This window comes from Bufo bufo, chromosome 4, assembly GCF_905171765.1.
Source record: "Bufo bufo chromosome 4, aBufBuf1.1, whole genome shotgun sequence".
In the NCBI taxonomy this organism is placed as follows: domain Eukaryota; kingdom Metazoa; phylum Chordata; class Amphibia; order Anura; family Bufonidae; genus Bufo; species Bufo bufo.
In genome coordinates, this window is record NC_053392.1 from 86112650 (window position 1) to 86133273 (window position 20624).

Below are 20624 nucleotides of genomic sequence, written 5' to 3' on the forward strand. Positions count from 1 at the left end.
TTGCCTTGTGAACCTTTTTGTCCTGACTGGGAGTTTGTAGGCATCCTTCTCAGGTGAGTCCTGTCTGCCACTCCCAGCTACTATATTAGTTTCAGTTTCACTTGCAGTCATTGCCAGATATAGTCCTTACTTCCAGTTCTATTCTGACCATTGAAGGAGATCGTTTGATGGTGTTGCTGTGGAGCTCTTGTCCGGCGTGGACTGTCGTGATTGGGATCGCCTTCTCTGCTCGTGACTGGATAAGTCTATCTCTGCTATAGTTTGTTTGTTGCTGTCTTCCCCTGCTGTTCTCCTAGACATGAGTGATGGTGACTAGTGCTCCCATCGGCCTTTCCCCACTCTAGGCTTGTTAGGGTGACTGAGGGTTTAGGCATCCAGCTCGCCGCACGGGTTCACACCCCGTCTAGGGTATCAGGGCAGACAGGTGCCAGCTTAGGGTTAGTCAGGGGTGGCCATACTATTCCCATCCGTAGATAAGGGTCCCCCTTCCCCTCCGTCTGGTGCGACACGACTGCTGCTGGGATAGCAGTCGTGACACTACACTGTGTAGTCTGTTCTATAAGCACCCTTGTTCTGTGGCGGCGGACAGAAAATTATCTGGAAGTGCCCCTCCCGAGACCAGGCTCTGGATCCACCACTGGTCTGGACCGCTCACAGGAGTGTACATTTCTTCTAAACTGTAATCCGTATCCTCTGACCTGCAGAAATCAGCACTCGCTCGGTAACAACTAACAGGCAGTACCTGTAGGCTAGACCTGGCCGTGTTACCGAAGCTAGCCGAGTGGTGTAAGGTTAAGGTACTAGTAGAGATGAGCGGCCACTGAATCCTGATTTAAAGTTAAAGTTACTGCAGGATATGGATTACAGTTTAGAAATGTCAAATGTACACTCCTATGAGAGGCGGGGAGGGAGATCTGTGGATGACACTGTTATGGAGGGGGAAATGGGGATGACACATATAGCATAAGATGCTATATACGGTATGTGTCATCCACAGATCCCCCCCATAGCAGTGTCATCCACAGATCCCCCTCCCTATAAAAGTGTCATCCACAGGCAACTAGGACATGTTGAAATCTGAGTGATTTTTTTATATTTTTTTTAAACCACAGACAGCAGGACTTTTCTTCCCTTTTGCGGTTTTAGGTATTGAGTAAAGTATCGCAGCATTTCTAAGTGTACTTGTGTAAATGTATCGTTGTTATAGCTGCCCCCCTACTTTTGTCCTGGCCTCCAGTGTGCCCCCCCCCCCAAAAAAAAATTTGAAATCTAGAGACGCCACTGTTTAGAAATGCAGAGCAGCTCTCAGCTTCAGCATATATAGCCACCTACAGCTGCAGTGTCGGTGCAGAGACAGGCACCCATCACTGTGCATTGTGATTAGCAGCTATATCTGAAACGCAGCATAAATTCTTCTAGCAATATCAGCTTATTTCTGCATCCTTTTAATCCTGTCTGTGTGAGAACATGGCTGAAGGCAGCACTGTACAGAATGTCCAGCCAGGGCCGGCCTTTGGGGTGTGCGAGCTGTGCAGCTGCACAGGGCGCCATGGCAACAGGGGCACCCTGGGCCAGACTGCCGACAGCAAGGAGGCTCCTTGGCCAGTGTAGCAACTGCCACAAACACCACACACTGTAACAACATGCAGAACAGCAGCGGCCTTCTCTCACCTCCCGGCAGCACCCTTACTACTGTATAGACACCCTGCCTGTGTCACAACTTGCACGCTTCTCATTTAGGAGATTCAAATCCAACAGGCATAGTCATCTGTATTGCCATCCTCAGGAGAGGGAGAGATGTGTCTGCTGGGATTTGAACCCACAACCTTCTGTATCAGAGGCAAAGCACTTGTGGTTGCATAGTGCACTTGTGGCTGCACAGTGGCTGCATAGCCACTGACTGAAAAAATATGAGACTTCTACTGTAGACTGTTATAGCCAGTGTACATCCATACACATGACAGCTGACCCAACACACCCAGCACTGCTATATATCTCTATATGACAGCTGCCCCAGCACACTCAGCTCTGATATATCTGTATATATGACAGCTGCCCCAGCATATCCAGCTCTGCTACATCTATATATCTCTAAGTATTACTATACAGTAGATAGATATATAGAGATATAGCAGAGCTGAGTGTGCTGGGGCAGCTGTCATGTGTATAGATGTAGCAGAGCTGGGTCTGCTGGGGCAGCTGTCATGTGTATAGATGTAGCATAGCTGGGTGTGCTGGGGCAGCTGTCATGTGTATAGATGTAGCATAGCTGGGTGTGCTGGGGCAGCTATCATATATAGAGATATAGCAGAGCTGAGTGCACTGGGGCAGCTGTCATGTGTATGGATGTACACTAGCTATCAAAGATATAAACGAGTCTACAGTAGAAGTCTCATATTTTTTCAGTCAGTGGCTATGCAGCTCTTATAGCTGTGTGGTTAAGTGCCTTGCCACTGTTACAGAAGGTCGTGGGTTCGAGTCCCAGCAGAAACTTTTCTGAAATACAGGCTAAATTAGAATACACAAGCACTGACTCCATATATAGACATACAGCGTGGGACACCAAAGGAAGAGGCTGCATCGCATTGCTGTCATGGATGTAAGTATAAGTGTTTTTTTTTTTTTTAAAACCCGACTGTTACTGCCACATGGGGGGAGCGGGAGGCACTAGATACAGGCACATGGGGGGAGGGGGGTTGGCACCTGATACTGGCACATGGGGGGGAAGGAGAAAGGCACTTGATACTGGCACATGGGGGGGGGTTTGCACTATGATACTGGCACATGGGGGGGTGGGAAGGAGAGAGGCACTTGATACTGGCACATTGGAAGGGGGGAGATGGCACTATGATACTGGCACATATGGGGGGGGGGAGAGAGGCACTTAATACTGGCACATTAGGGGGGGGGGGAGATGTGCGGTATGCCAGACCTTGCAGGGGAATTATGTGTGAGATCACGGTGTGAGCAATAGGTGGGCCGAGGTAAATACAGTTCTGGTTACTCGCGGTTATGTCGTCCCTGGGCAGGCTCGCATAAGTGAAAAGGAGAATGGCACAAGGATTCTCTGGGGCACACTCTGGTGTAAGGGACACTGGCCAGATGTTGGTTTGAAGTGCCCTTGGTGGTCTGTATTAATGTGCCAGTGGCAATGTCCCTTGTAATCGTGACGCCAGTACCTTTTATATGGAGGTACAACCATTTACTATAGTGTTAATAGAGGAACTGAGTCTGATGCAAGCAGGGTGAGGTGAAACTCCAAATGGCACTTTACTGATGATGACTCTTGATTACAATACATCTACAGGCATTAAACAGTCTCTTGATACAATCCGGCATTAAGCACAATCTCCCATGTATATGGGGAAAGGGAAATGCAAATCCTCAATGAAGTACAGGCTCTTGTAATACATAAGAAGACTACTGCTCAGACTAGGCTGGTAATAATGAAAGTCTTACACTGGTAACAACTACGGCCTGATCCTAATCCTTGAATAAAAAGGTACTTTTCTGAATCCTGAAACTTCTATTCCAATGTTGTTCTGACAGTTGGCCTGACTGTCCTCAGGATTTAAACTGGAGATGTAGATGCTTCAAGCTATCTCCTACACCTACTACAAAGGTGCCTAATAAGTCCTCAGGTAATGACTATCTTGCTAATCCTTTGTCTTGCATAAATGTGATAATTCCTTAAATACTCGGCTGCATACAGTTTAGACATTGGTCACCCTGGAAGAGCGATCTATAGCAGTGGATTGCTCACCTCTAGGAAGAATACTAGCAGGCCTTAACCCTGGGCTATGGAACCGACAGGGACAGAGTAGAGAGGCTGGGAAGAAGCCTCCCTCCAGATATTCAGCTACATGGCTGTTGCTTTCTTGAAGGCTCATGAGAGAACTGCATTCAACTGAACTCTCACTTGGATTGACCTGAGCTCATCTGAACTGGTTTGGATTTACCTCAACCAGGAACTGAACTGAACTGAAGTGCACAGGACTGCACACACGGCACAGGACTGCACAGCCTAACTTAGGTCTGAGCTAAGCTAGTTATACACACTGACACTGCTCCATCTTGTGGAGAAACAAGTGTAGTGCACCCTGACTAGGCCTGTGTAAAGGATATTTGCATATAAAATCACATTGTGACATGGAGAATATGACAGGAGATAAAATACAAAATACAGGCATATCACATGACATTAATACATGATAAAAGCACGTTTGCGGGGCCCACTGTTACTTGAGTGGGATACTGCAGATAGCACTATGATACTGGCACTATACGTGAATTAAAAGATATATACTTTATTAAATCATTGTTTAAAATATTGGTTTCTAACAAACCAGGAAACCCCACAACAAGTGGTTTAGCATCAGCAATGCCTATGGGACAATTTTCCACAAACCCTCCTGTCACACCACAAATAGCCCCCCTTTTTTTAGGTCACCCAGGGGTGCAGATAAGGGACAGGGAGAAATGGGCCTATTCAGCCAAGTAAAACTGCAGAAACAGATAGTCCTGGACTGGGACGTTATTGATATACAGCCTCAAAGAGAGTTGACACACTGTGATGGGGCTGGAAATATGACAGCATGTGATACACAGAATACAACTCAGGTTATTAACCTATCCTCCAAAAACTTCACAAAGTCACAAATTGATTTACTATGTAGGGGTCTCACATTTACACCAGTACCACGGTGTGATAAATTTAATTGGGTTAAAGATATCAATCTTTTTGCACGTAAACTTGCACTTCACAAACAGCACTTGAGTTTTACACACGACTCACATAAACGAATACAGAAGGAACAGAAGGCACTGCAAACCCTGGAGAGTTTATATGCAGAAAGTGAAGGTGCCTGTAATGTAATTGAGCCCCCACTAACTGATCTGAAACCCCGATCTAAATGGACCCCAGCGTTCTCTCAGTATAGAAATATAGAGACCTTTGTGGATATGGTCACTGCTAAAATAAATAAATTGGGTGTTTCCAGTAATCTGGGTAGTGAAGAACTAGCAGCCCTGGAATCTCTAAAAGAGGAGAATGATTTTGCGATTAAATCTAGTGATAATGGGGGTAATGTAGTGATACAAAATCGTACTGACTATGATCTGATGGTGGAACGATTACTAAGTGATGATAAAGTCTATGAGATCCTAGATGAGAACCCTACAGACAGGTACCTCGCGGAACTGCATGGAATTTTGAAGGAGGCCAGGGATGGTCATTTAATTTCAAAAGAAGAATATGACTTCCAAAAGTGCACAAGAATAAGGTACCTATCCCGGATAGACCCATAGTTTCTGGAAATGATGCACTTACTCTACCTGCCAGTGAATACGTTGACATGATACTAAGACCGTTTGTGACGGCCTTACCATCTTATATAAAGGAAACCAATGATGTTTTATCAAAAATAAGTAATGTCACGTTATCGAAATCTACGTTTCTTGCTAGCCTCGATGTTGAGGCCTTATATACAAACATTGAGCACAAACTTGGAATACAGGCGGTTGGGTCCTTTCTGCACACCAAAAGCACCTCCTTTCATGCACATAATGATTTTGTCTCACAGTTATTACAATTTGTTTTGACGCACAATTATTTTCTATGTAATGGTGTAGTGTCCCACTAGTAAGGGTGGGCAATACACAAGGGTTAACATGTCTATTGCATTAATGTGATGTTTAATGTTCATTTCCCTGTGTTATCTGGGTGTCAGGCCTGTTAGGGTGTAGTTCAGCCTCCTAGACGTTAGAGGGAGCTAGAGAGCCCTGAGTATATATAGGTAGGCCCAGACAGGGAAGGGTCAGTGTAGTCCAGGTGGCTAGAAGTGTAACCTAGTCAGCCTGAAGTTCCTGAGTCTAAGTTTAGCTCAGAAGAGTAACCCCAGAAGAAGAACTTTCCTCCTGAGAGAAACCTGCAGTTACCCTCAAGCCAAGCAGAGACAGTGCAACCAGTTAAGATAAGTAAGCTGATGGGCAGAGGAGTCATTAACTTAAGAGCAAGGAAAAATACGGAAGGAAGATTAATTACCAATGATTAAAGCCAGCATTTAGGCATACGGGCCTTGGGATACAGCCAGCCAGAATATCTGTGAAGTAGTGCAGTGTGGTCTGAGAAGCATTGGTCGTTTATCATCTGAGTATCTTGCACAGAATTATACCTGCCAGTATTTGACATAAGCCTGCTTGTGAAGCACTTGATATAAGGGACTGCATTACCATCTTGTTGTACAAAGTTGGACTGTTATAAGTAAAGCAACGTTTGGTTCACTATACTACCTGTGTACCTCACTTATTGCTATTGAAAACCGGTGTGCCACCATTACAGGCACTGGTGTCACGATCCTTAAAGGGACCTTGCCCCAGGCACTCAAAACACCTGCAACATCCAGGGCACCTCATGCACCATCAGGCCTGGTCCCTACATACAGAGTGTGCTCCAGAGGAACTTTGTGTCAGCCTCTCCTTCACTGTCGCATGCCTGCCCAGGGTTCTCCTATGAACAGTGAGTAACCCTCGATTTCCCATAACTGTGACCTCACTTCGCAATACCCTGCAGGTCTGGCGTGCTGCATAAATTGGCGTCACGAACAGGATACGATCATTCCTGCGCCATTGTTGGAATACAAAAACTGTGTGCCGTTATCTACCTACAAAGTGACCAAGCCCTACTGTTTATTGGAAATTTCTGGGCCAAAGAACTCTCATAATTGCGGTGTGAAGAACTGTATATTGCATGGACTGTTTGCCGTTTATTTAAGCCACCGCTTGCTGTCAGTGAATAGACAGCGTTTTGCTCAAAGATGGCCGCTTAACCTGACCGGATTAAAAGCGCCTCGTTGTGCCGTTTGGCGCGAAAAAGGACAAGGTGAAGTTACCGCCCAGCCTGCAAGGAGGAAAAACGCTGCCCTGTCTGGAAAAAGTACCGCCTACCTGAATCCCGGAGCTGCAAGAGGCCTCGCCTACCTTCTGACGCTTTGCGTGGGACTCCCGTCTGACGTAGCCACGCATCTCGCGAGACTTGGAGCGAGCACCGCCGGAGTAAGTACTAACTTTACCCTTCACCGGCCTTCTTCTGATTACTATACCGGAGCGGCCCCGACCCCTGCCAGGGTACCGGAGAGGGTCCTCCCCTAGTGACGAGAGACTTGACCTAAAAAAACAAACAAACAAAAAAAAAAAACTCTGACATTTTAGCTCCGGTCCGCTCCGCTGTCATTTAAAGGGCCATACCCATCTGGTAACACTATGTCCGCACCTGAAGGAGCAGGGCAGGCGGCCCCAGATGTGCCTTCTGAAGTGCCCGCAACTGAAAATAGGGCACCTGCCGCCGCAGCAGCATCAGGCCTGATGCCATTGACCATGCCGTATTATTTTGGGGCCCCCTGGTTTCCACGATATTCAGGGGAAGCCCACAAATTAAAGGACTTCAGAGACCAGATACTGGCCTTATTCCGGCTCTACCCTATATCTGCTGAACAACAAATGGAGATCCTCCTAGCTCAGTTAGAAGGGGCCGCCCGCAGGGAAGTCATGGCCCCGTTCTGAAAAGAGTAGCCTGGAGCAGATTTTTGATCGCCTCGGCACCACATTTGAGGCCAGAACGGTGTCCGAAGTTAAAATGCGATTCTTCAGCAGGAAGCAGCAGCCTGGGGAGTCGCTCCGCGATTTTGCTCTGTCCTTGCAAGAGACCCTGAGGGTTGTGGTCCAGGTGGACCCCAAGGAAGCTGAGGACCAGGACAGGACTCTTAGAGAACAGTTCATTGCGGGTATAAGTACTGAGCATTTAACCACTTGCCGCCACGTTAACGCCGAAAGGCGTCATCGCGGCGGCTCTCCCAAGTCACACTAACGCCGATTGGTGTCATCTCGCGTGAGCCGAGATTTCCTGTGAACGCGCGCACACAGGCGCGCACGTTCACAGGATCGGAAGGTAAGCGAGTGGATCTCCAGCCTGTCAGCGGCGATCGTTTGCTGGCAGGCTGGAGATGCGATTTTTTTAACACCTAACAGGTATATTAGACGCTGTTTTGATAACAGCGTCTAATATACCTGCTACCTGGTCCTCTGGTGGTCCCTTTTGTTTGGATCGACCACCAGAGGACACAGGTAGCTCAGTAATATGTAGCACCAAACACCACTACACTACACCCCCCCTGTCACTTATTAACCCCTTATTCACCCCTGATCACCCCATATAGACTCCTGATCACCCCCCTGTCATTGATCACCCCCTTGTAAGGGTCCATTCAGACGTCCGCATGATTTTTATGGATCCACTGATACATGGATCGGATCCGCAAAACACATACGGACGTCTGAATGGAGCCTTACAGGGGGGTGATCAATGACGGGGGTGATCACCCCATATAGACTCCCTGATCACCCCCCTGTCATTGATCACCCCCCTGTCATTGATCACTCCCCTGTAAGACTGCATTCAGATGTCCGTATGTTTTTTACGGATCCACGGATACATGGATCGGATCCGCAAAACACATACAGACGTCTGAATGGAGCCTTACAGGGGGGTGATCACCCCATATAGACTCCCTGATCACCCCCCTGTCATTGATCACCCCCCTGTAAGGCTCCATTCAGATGTCCGTATGTTTTTTACGGATCCACGGATACATGGATCGGATCCGCAAAACACATACGGACATCTGAATGGACCCTTATAGGGGGGTGATCAATGACAGGGGGGTGATCACCCCATATAGACTCCCTGATCACCCCCCTGTCGTTGATCACCCCCCTGTCATTGATCACTCCCTTGTAAGGCTGCATTCAGATGTCCGTATGTTTTTTACGGATCCACGGATACATGGATCGGATCCGCAAAACACATACAGACGTCTGAATGGAGCCTTACAGGGGGGTGATCACCCCATATAGACTCCCTGATCACCCCCCTGTCATTGATCCCCCCCCCCTGTCATTGATCACTCCCCTGTAAGGCTGCATTCAGATGTCCGTATGTTTTTTACGGATTCACGGATACATGGATCGGATCCGCAAAACACATACGGACATCTGAATGGAGCCTTATAGGGGGGTTATCAATGACAGGGGGGTGATCACCCCATATAGACTCCCTGATCACCCCCCTGTCATTGATCACCCCCCTGTCATTGATCACCCCCCTGTAAGGCTCCATTCAGATGTCCGTATGTTTTTTACGGATCCACGGATACATGGATCGGATCCGCAAAACACATACGGACATCTGAATGGAGCCTTATAGGGGGGTGATCAATGACAGGGGGTGATCACCCCATATAGACTCCCTGATCACCCCCCTGTCATTGATCACCCCCCTGTCATTGATCACCCCCCTGTAAGGCTCCATTCAGATGTCCGTATGTTTTTTACGGATCCACGGATACATGGATCGGATCCGCAAAAAAATACAGACGTCTGAATGGAGCCTTACAGGGGGGTGATCACCCCATATAGACTCCCTGATCACCCCCCTGTCATTGATCACCCCCCTGTCATTGATCACTCCCCTGTAAGGCTGCATTCAGATGTCCGTATGTTTTTTACGGATCCACGGATACATGGATCGGATCCGCAAAACACATACGGACATCTGAATGGAGCCTTATAGGGGGGTGATCAATGACAGGGGGGTGATCACCCCATATAGACTCCCTGATCACTCCCCTGTCATTGATCACCCCCCTGTCATTGATCACCCCCCTGTAAGGCTCCATTCAGATGTCCGTATGTTTTTTACGGATCCACGGATACATGGATCGGATCCGCAAAACACATACAGACGTCTGAATGGAGCCTTACAGGGGGGTGATCACCCCATATAGACTCCCTGATCACCCCCCTGTCATTGATCACCCCCCTGTCATTGATCACTCCCCTGTAAGGCTGCATTCAGATGTCCGTATGTTTTTTACGGATACATGGATCGGATCCGCAAAACACATACGGACATCTGAATGGAGCCTTATAGGGGGGTGATCAATGACAGGGGGGTGATCACCCCATATAGACTCCCTGATCAGCCCCCTGTCATTGATCACCCCCCTGTCATTGATCACCCCCCTGTAAGGCTACATTCAGATGTCCGTATGTTTTTTACGGATCCACGGATACATGGATCGGATCCGCAAAACACATACGGACATCTGAATGGAGCCTTATAGGGGGGTGATCAATGACAGGGGGGTGATCACCCCATATTGACTCCCTGATCACTCCCCTGTCATTGATCACCCCCCTGTCATTGATCACCCCCCTGTAAGGCTCCATTCAGATGTCCGTATGTTTTTTACGGATCCACGGATACATGGATCGGATCCGCAAAACACATACGGACATCTGAATGGAGCCTTATAGGGGGGTGATCAATGACAGGGGGGTGATCACCCCATATAGACTCTCTGATCACCCCCCCTGTCATTGATCACCCCCCTGTCATTGATCACCCCCCTGTAAGGCTCCATTCACAATTTTTTTGGGCCCAAGTTAGCGGAAATTATTTTTTTTTTTCTTACAAAGTCTCATATTCCACTAAATGTCTAAAAAATCTCACATGAACTCACTATACCCCTCACGGAATCCAAATGTGTAAGATTTTTTAGACATTTATATTCCAGACTTCTTCTCACGCTTTAGGGCCCCTAGAATGCCAGGGCAGTATAAATACCCCACATGTGACCCCATTTCGGAAAGAAGACACCCCAAGGTATTCCGTGAGGGGCATATTGAGTCCATGAAAGATTGAAATTTTTGTCCCAAGTTAGCGGAAAGGGAGACTTTGTGAGAAAAAAAGTATATCAATTTCCGCTAACTTGTGCCAAAAAAAAAAAAATTCTATGAACTCGCCATGCCCCTCATTGAATACCTTGGGGTGTCTTCTTTCCAAAATGGGGTCACATGTGGGGTATTTATACTGCCCTGGCATTTTAGGGGCCCTAAAGCGTGAGAAGAAGTCTGGGATCCAAATGTCTAAAAATGCCCTCATAAAAGGAATGTGGGCCCCTTTGCGCATCTAGACTGCAAAAAAGTGTCACACATCTGGTATCGCCGTACTCAGGAGAAGTTAGGCAATGTGTTTTGGGGTGTCATTTTACATATACCCATGCTGGGTGAGATAAATATCTTGGTCAAATGCCAACTTTGTATAAAAAATGGGAAAAGTTGTCTTTTGCCGAGATATTTCTCTCACCCAGCATGAGTATATGTAAAAAGACACCCCAAAACACATTGCCCAACTTCTCCTGAATACGGCGATACCACATGCGTGACACTTTTTTGCAGCCTAGGTGGGCAAAGGGGCCCACATTCCAAAAAGCACCTTTAGGATTTCACAGGTCATTTACCTACTTACCACACATTAGGGCCCCTAGAATGCCAGGGCAGTATAACTACCCCACAAGTGACCCCATTTTGAAAAGAAGACACCCCAAGGTATTCTGTGAGAGGCATGGCGGGTTCCTAGAATTTTTATTTTTTATCACAAGTTAGCGGAAAATTATGATTTTTATTTTTATAAATGCGTGAGAAGTGGTTCGAAATCAAAATCTGTAAAAAATGGCCGGTGAAATCCGAAAGGTGCTCTTTGGAATGTGGGCCCCTTTGCCCACCTAGGCTGCAAAAAAGTGTCACACATCTGGTATCACCGTACTCAGGAGAAGTTGGACAATGTGTTTTGGGGTGTCATTTTACATATACCCATGCTGGGTGAGAGAAATATCTTGGCAAAAGACAACTTTTCCCATTTTTTTATTTATTTACTTCTCACGCATTTGGGCCCCAAAAATGCCAGGGCAGTATAACTACCCCACAAGTGACCCCATTTTGGAAAGAAGACACCCCCAGGTATTTCGTGATGGGCATAGTGAGTTCATGGAAGTTTTTATTTTTTGTCACAAGTTAGTGGAATATGAGACTTTGTAAGAAAAATGTTTTGTTTTTTTAAATCATCATTTTCCGCTAACTTGTGACAAAAAATAAAAAATTCTAGGAACTCGCCATGCCCCTCACGGAATACCTTGGGGTGTCTTCTTTCCAAAATGGGGTCACTTGTGGGGTAGTTATACTGCCCTGGCATTCTAGGGGCCCTAATGTGTGGTAAGTAGTTTGAAATCAGAATCTGTAAAAAATGGCCGGTGAAATCCTAAAGGTGCTCTTTGGAATGTGGGCCCTTTTGCCCACCTAGGCTGCAAAAAAGTGTCACACATGTGGTATCGCCGTACTCAGGAGAAGTTGGGCAATGTGTTTTGGGGTGTCATTTTACATATACCCATGCTGGGTGAGATAAATATCTTGGTCAAATGCCAACTTTGTATAAAAAAATGGGAAAAGTTGTCTTTTGCCAAGATATTTCTCTCACCCAGCATGGGTATATGTAAAATGACACCCCAAAACACATTGCCCAACTTCTCCTGAGTACGGCAATACCACATGTGTGACACTTTTTTGCAGCCTAGGTGGGCAAAGGGGCCCACATTCCAAAGAGCACCTTTCGGATTTCACCGGCCATTTTTTACAGATTTTGATTTCAAACTACTTCGCACGCATTTGGGCCCCTAAAATGCCAGGGCAGTATAACTACCCCACAAGTGACCCAATTTTGGAAAGAAGACACCCCAAGGTATTTCGTGATGGGCATAGTGAATTCATGGAAGTTTTTATTTTTTGTCACAAGTTAGTGGAATATGAGACTTTGTAAGAAAAAAAAAAATCATCATTTTCCGCTAACTTGTGACAAAAAATAAAAAGTTCTATGAACTCACTATGCCCATCAGCGAATACCTTAGGGTGTCTACTTTCCGAAATGGGGTCATTTGGGGGGTGTTTGTACTGTCTGGCCATTGTAGAACCTCAGGAAACATGACAGGTGCTCAGAAAGTCAGAGCTGCTTCAAAAAGCTGAAATTCACATTTTTGTACCATAGTTTGTAAATGCTATAACTTTTACCCAAACCATTATTTTTTTACCCAAACATTTTTTTTTATCAAAGACATGTAGAACAATAAATTTAGAGAAAAATTTATATATGGATGTCGTTTTTTTTACAAAATTTTACAACTGAAAGTGAAAAATGTCATTTTTTTGCCAAAAAATCGTTAAATTTCGATTAATAACAAAAAAAGTTAAAATGTCAGCAGCAATGAAATACCACCAAATGAAAGCTCTATTAGTGAGAAGAAAAGGAGGTAAAATTCATTTGGGTGGTAAGTTGCATGACCGAGCAATAAACCGCTAAAGTTGTGGAGTGCCGATTTGGAAAAAAGGGCCTGGTCACTAGGGGGGTATAAACCTGTGGTCCTTAAGTGGTTAAAGGGCCAGCTGACAATGCTGTCAGCTCAACAACCAAATTGTGCATTTTTGGACTTTAAAGAGCTGGCTATCACTGTTGCATGCCTGCCCAGGGTTCTCCTATGAACAGTGAGTAACCCTCGATTGCCCATAACTGTGACCTCACTTCGCAATACCCTGCTGGTCTGGTGTGCTGCAATGGCACTTTTTTTCACCAAATAAATGGGACCGCGATGGGCACACCCTGTGCACCGTCTTTCGCAAATCTATTTCTTGGGTGGTGGGAGGACATGGATCCATATACAAAGCACATTAGCTATTAGGGAAGGTTTATCAATGATGTTCTGCTGTTCTGGGAGGGGGAGAGGGAATGTTTCCATGAATTTGTGGACATATTAAACAACAATGATATTGGGATGCATTTCACCTTTGAAATCCATCCAGATCAAATCAATTTTCTGGACCTTAAAATCCAGAAGGACGAAAATGGTCAGATCCAGACAGATATCTTTCGCAAACCGACATTAACAAATAGTTTGCTGCATTAACAAATAGTTTGCTGCATTGGTCAAGCTGGCATCCAACTGCCCTGAAAAATGGTATACCGTTTGGGCAGTATTTACGTGCCAGGAGAAATTGCTCGACGGATGAATTATTTAAAATCCAAGCAGATGGTTTATACAGATGATTTTGTGCTAGGGGTTACCCCCGAAAAGCTCTAAAAAGAGCCTATAATGGAGTGAGGGATATAAGGAGGGAGACCCTCCTGGTTTGTGGGGACGTTTCCCTCTGGGACCTCCCAGGACAGCAGAAAATACTTAAGAGTGATCCGGAGTTGCGTCAAGTATTACCGCCCCATCCAAGTGTTACATTTAGGCGGGGACCAAATTTGAAGGACCAATTGGTGCATAGCTTTCTCCCTAAAATTGGACAGGATAATAGTACTTGGTTAAAATCCAAGGTGACAGGTTCGTAGCCATGTGGGAATTGTACCTTTTTTAAGTTCTTACCCAAAATAAAAAGATTCTTAAACCCAGTGGATGGGCGGGAATATGAAATTAGAGAATGGTTTAACTGTAAAAGCAGTGGGGTGGTCTATATAGCTTCGTGTACATGTCCTAAATTATATTTTGGAAAGACAGTGCAAGAGCTAAGAAGTAGGATCTCTGGCCATATTAGTGCAATAAATACAAAAAAGGACACAATGCTATATAGACACATATCATACGCTCACAATGGCAACATTGAGGTTTTAAAATTGATAACAGTGCTGTATAGCCATGCTTTATCAAAAGAAATGCTGAAAATTGTAAACATTGGTCATATCAGAAGCATAGGAATGAGGATGTGCGATTTAGATTCACTCTACATATTAATATAATCCAAATGGATTTATAGACTACAGAGTATGGCCCCGAATGGCCTCACTGAAAGCTTCTCATATTCTGCTTTCATATAATTATTGGCCCTGTGCCGGATATGCAACTCAGAGAGGTTGCGAACTGTAATATGACTGTCATTGAATGCAACTAATAAATATTGATAGCTGGAAGAACAGTCAATTTATACCCTACAAATGAGGATTAGCCGGAGGTGTTAACTGTCTATAATATTGAAATAGCATAGGGTGGGATTCATGTGATGGAACAACATCTAATTGTGGACCATCAATATATGTTCAATCCAGTATGGAATTGTGGACTGCTAATACTTTATAGTTCACAAGTCTAATCTTGAGTGGATATTTATGGTACATATAATGGATTGAGCAATGGTGATGATCCTCAATAGAAAGAATAAACAGCCTCCCCCATTATGGATAAATAAAATTATCCTCGGTGCTTCTTTATTATGTTACGTCATATCTAGTGATCGGAACGGTGTTTGTTTACTATGTTACGTCATATTCAGTGACTGGAACGCACACTGATGATGCGTCTGTACGCGATCACTGTGCGCATCATACCTAATAGAAGGGGGACGCATCCGGTCGACGCGATCACCTCGCGCATCCAAATGGACTGAATGGGGACGCATCCGGATGACGTAATAATCACATGATCACCAGGCACCCACGGACGCATTGTATTGATGTCACATCCGCTCTGCTGCGGCCAATCACGACAGGGATCGTCAGTAAACAAGGGGTGTGGGCGTAGTTGATATAATTCTGCTCCTCGCAATGCGCCGACGCTAATACCCCGAACCCCATCGCGGCAAAACATGTCGGATGGGGAGTAGTGTTAGGCACTTATTTTAGGCAGGTGTTTGGCGCGTTGGTTTTTGTATACATGGAAATACATCCAATACCCAATTGCAACAAGTGTGGCCCCTTTTTGGGAAATGTGTCACAGTTCAACTGGATAAATATGCAGCTAATCCGCAATGCATATTTGAGTTTATACCCTGGAGATATAAACATATAATCCTAAAATGATATATTGAAATTGGCAAAGCCAACTCATATTCCCCTATAGGGATATATCTCATTTGGAGCATTTGCTAACTGCACATGTAATGAGTAGCCACTCATACTCCCCTTGCTACATGGTTGCAGGGACCTGAATAAATAAGTAGTTAACCAGCGCTTCACCTGAGAGATTTTTTGTGTTGTGGGGTTTCCTGGTTTGTTAGAAACCAAATATATAAACAATGATTTAATAAAGTATATATCTTTTAATTCACGTATAGTAGTACCCCTACAGGGATTTTCGGTCTCTGACCAATTGAATATTGAGGTTTACCTCCCGCGGGTCTCTACTAGGGCCTATATAGTATTGTTTATCCACAGATCAACCCTCATAACAGTGCCCCCCTAAGATCCCCCCCATAACAGTGCCCCCCCTCAGATCCCCCCTATAATAGTGCCATCCACAGATCCCCCATAACAGTGCCATCCACAGATCCCCCCATAACAGTGCCACCCACAGATCCCCCCCATAACAGTGCCATCCACAGATCCCCCATAGTAGTGTCATGCACAGACCACCATTAGTTCAAAACCCACCAAAAGCACACCTAAATTTTTTTTCTTATTTTCTTCCTCAAAAACCTAGGTGCGTCTTATCGGCCGGGGCGCCTTATAGGGTGAAAAATACGGTAATCATATCTCCACCATCTCTCAGCCTGCTTGTAATGAATCATCACCAGAGGGAGCCCTGGTGCAACTTTCCACAATGTATGAGCTGTATTTAATTGCAAGTGCTGAATACGTTAATCTGTTAGAAAGACTCAAGATTCTCTAGAAGAATTGCTTAGCTTCCAATGACTTCATCTTGAACATAAAAACCTAGTATGTAAAACCAAGTCCAAAATAGCATCAAGAATTGCTCAACTGCAGAAAACATCATCTTGTGTTTCTAAATCTGCCAGGCATTCCAAAATATAATGTAAGGGTATTTTCACACTTGTGGCAGAGGATTCCGTCGCCGGAACTGCCTGCCGGATCCGTCAAAACGCATGCAAACTGATGGCATTTGTCAGATGGATCAGCATCCTGATCCGAATGACAAATGCATTGAAATACTGGATCCGTCTCTCCGGTGTCATCCGGAAAAATGGATCCGGCATTTATTTTTTTCACATTTTTTGCGGTCTGAGCATGCGCAGACTGTAATACTGGATCCGTTTTGCCAGAACACTCGGGGCCGGATCCGGCATTAATGCATGTCATGGGGAAAAAATGCCAGCAAGTGTTCCGGAATTTTGAACGGAGATAAAACTGCAGCATGCTGCGGTATTATCTCCGTCTTGAAATTCAAAAAGACTGAAGACATCCTGATGCATCCTGAACGGATTGCTCCCCATTCAGAATGCATTAGGATAAAACTGATCAGTTTTTTTCCGATATTGAGCCCCTAGAACGGAACTCAATGCCGGAAAAGAATAACGCTAGTGTGAAAGTACCCTTAGTCATGATTAGAGTTGAGCGAACCCGAACTTTAGGGTTTTCGGCAGCCGGACTCGAACCCGAACATTTACGTAAAAGTTCGGGTTCGGGTTCGGTGTTCGGCGATTTTTATGGCGCTTTTTGAAAGGCTGCACAGCAGCCAATCAACAAGCGTCATACTATTGGCATGGCTGTGATTGGCCAACTGCAGCATGTGACCCAGCCTCTATTTAAGCTGGAGTCACGTAGCGCCGCTTCGTCACTCTGCTCGGATTTGTGTAGGGAGAGGCTGCAGCTGCTGTCAGGGAGAGATCAGGGAGAAATCTTATCAATAACTGTTTTTTGTACTCAGCGATCTACAGCAAAAGTGTTTTGTGGGTGCAGTGCACAATTTTTTTAAGCCTGCCCTGAGCCAACTACTATTGAAAAAACAAACATTTTTTTCTTCAGTTAGTCAATATCAATACATGATCGGCAGCCATTTTAAGCAACGATAGTGCACCATCACAGGCTATCTGCAAGTCCAGAAATACAGCTTTTTGCTTACTGGGGTTAAAAAAATACATCTGTTAAATATACTGCACATCTGGGATTACACGTGCATAAGTGACTGTCACATTTAGGCCAGAAATACGGCTTTTTGATTACTGGGGTGAAAAAAGCCTCTGATATACTGCACATCTGGGATTACACATGCATAAGTGACTGTCACATTTAGGCCACAAATACGGCTTTTTGGTTACTGGGGTGAAAAAAGCCTCTGATATACTGCACATCTGGGATTACACATGCATAAGTGACTGTCACATTTAGCCCATAAATACGGCTTTGGCATACTGGGGTGAAAAAATCCTCTGATATACTGCACATCTGGGATTACAAGTGCATAAGTGACTGTCACATTTAGGCCATAAATACGGCTTTGGCATACTGGGGTGAAAAAAGCCTCTGATATACTGCACATCTGGGAATAGACATGCATAAGTGACTGTCACATTTAGGCCAGAAATACAGCTTTTTGGTTACTGGGGTGTAAAAAGCCTCTGATATACTGCACATCTGGGATTACAAGTGCATAAGTGACTATCACATTTAGGCCACAAATACGGCTTTGGCATACTGGGGTGAAAAAAGCCTCTAATATATTGCACATCTGGGATTAGACAAGCATAAGTGACTGTCACATTTAGGCCAGAAATACGGCTTTTTGGTTACTGGGGTGAAAAAACCCTCTAATATACTGCACATCTGTAATTACACGTGCATAGGTGACTGTCACATTTAGGCCACAAATAAGGCTTTTAGGATACTGTGGTGAAAAATCCCTCTGATATACTGCACATCTGTGATTACACGTGCATAGGTGACTGTCTCATTTAGGCCACAAATACGGCTATTAGGATACTGTGGTGAAAAAAAACTTTTTTTCATATACTGCACATCTGTGATTACACTTACATGGTTGACTGTCACATTTAGGCCGCAAATACGGCTATTAGGATACTGTGGTGAAAAAAAACATTTTTTTCATATACTGCACATCTGTGATTACACGTGCATAGGTGACTGTCACATTTTGGCCACAAATAAGGCTTTTAGGATACTGTGGTTAAAAAAAAAACTTTTTTTCATATATTGCACATCTGTGATTACACTTGCATAGGTGACTGTCACATTTAGGCCACAAATAAGGCTTTTAGGATACTGTGGTGAAAAAAACACCTTTTTTTTATATACTGCACATCTGTGATTACACTTGCATAGGTGACTGTCACATTTAGGCCCCAAATATTGCTGTCATAGAGTAAAAAAAAATTTTTTAGTGCAATACCCTACATCAGGGTTTTTATTGGCGGTTAATTATTTTTAACAGACTTAACCACTTTTTACTTTGCTTTGTGAACGCTAACTATGAGGCAAACATCTAATAAGGGACGAGTTCATGGTCGTGGTGATGGTGTTGGTGGAGCCTCTGGTGCAGGGAGAGGACGTGGCCATTCTGCCACAGCTACACGTCCTACTGAACCTACTACCTCAGGTCCCAGTAGCCGCCAGAATCTACAGCGATATTTGGTCGGGCCTAATGCCGTTCTAAGGATGGTAAGGCCTGAGCAAGTACAGGTGCTAGTCAATTGGCTGGCCGACAGTGGATCCAGCACGTTCACATTATCTCCCACCCAGTCTTCTGCAGAAAGCGCACAGGTGGCGCCTGAAACCCATGCCCATCAGTCTGTCACATCAGCCCTGTGCATATCTCGGGGAACCTGTCTGAGCCTCAACTCATGCAGCAATCTCTTATGCTGTTTGAAGACTCTGCTGGCAGGGTTTCCCAAGGGCATCCACCTAGCCCTTGCACAGGGGTGGAAGACATAGAATGCACTGACGCACAACCACTTATGTTTCCTGATGACGACATGGGAATACCACCTCAGCACGTCTCTGATGATGACGAAACACAGGTGCCAACTGCTGCGTCTTTCTGCAGTGTGCAGACCGAAAAGGAGGTCAGGGAGGAAGACTGGGTGGAAGACGAGGCAGGGGACGATGAGGTCCTAGACCCCACATGGAATGAAGGTCGTGCCACTGACTTTCAGAGTTCGGAGGAAGAGGCAGTGGTGAGACCGAGCCAACAGCGTAGTAAAAGCGGGAGCAGGGTGCAAAAGCAGAGCAGCCGTCGCCAAAACAGTTCGCCTGCTACTGGCCACCGTCAACAGGGACCGAGCACACCAAAGGCAGCTTCAAGGAGTTCACTGGCATGGCACTTCTTCACACAATGTGCTGACGACAAGACCCGAGTGGTTTGCACGGTGTGCCATCAGAGCCTGAAGCGAGGCATTAACGTTCTGAACCTTAGCACAACCTGCATGACCAGGCATCTACCTGCGAGACACGGGCTGCAGTGTAGGTAAGCACCTTCAAAACCAAAAAAGGGCTCAAGCCCCTCCTGCTCCCTCATCTGCTGCTGCCTCGGCCTCTTCCTCCGCCTCTGGAGGAACGTTGGCACCTGCCACCCAGCAAACAGAGAATGTGCCACCAACAACACCACCTCTGTCACCAAGCATCTCCACCATGTCACACGGAAGCATTCAGCTCTCCATCTAACAAACCTTTGAGAGAAAGCGTAAATTCCCACCTAGCCACCCTCGATCCCTGGCCCTGAATGCCAGCATTTCTAAACTACTGGCCTTTGAAATGCTGTCATTTAGGCTGGTGGAGACAGACAGCTTCAAACAGCTCATGTCGCTTGCTGTCCCACAGTACGTCGTTCCCAGCCACCACTACTTCTCCAGGAGAGCCGTGCCCTCCCTGCACAACCAAGTATCGGATAAAATCAAGTGTGCACTGCGCAACGCCATCTGTGGCAAGGTCCACTTAACCTATATTTCACCTTTACTTATGAAAAAATCCCAAAATTCACAATTTTCTAAATTTACAT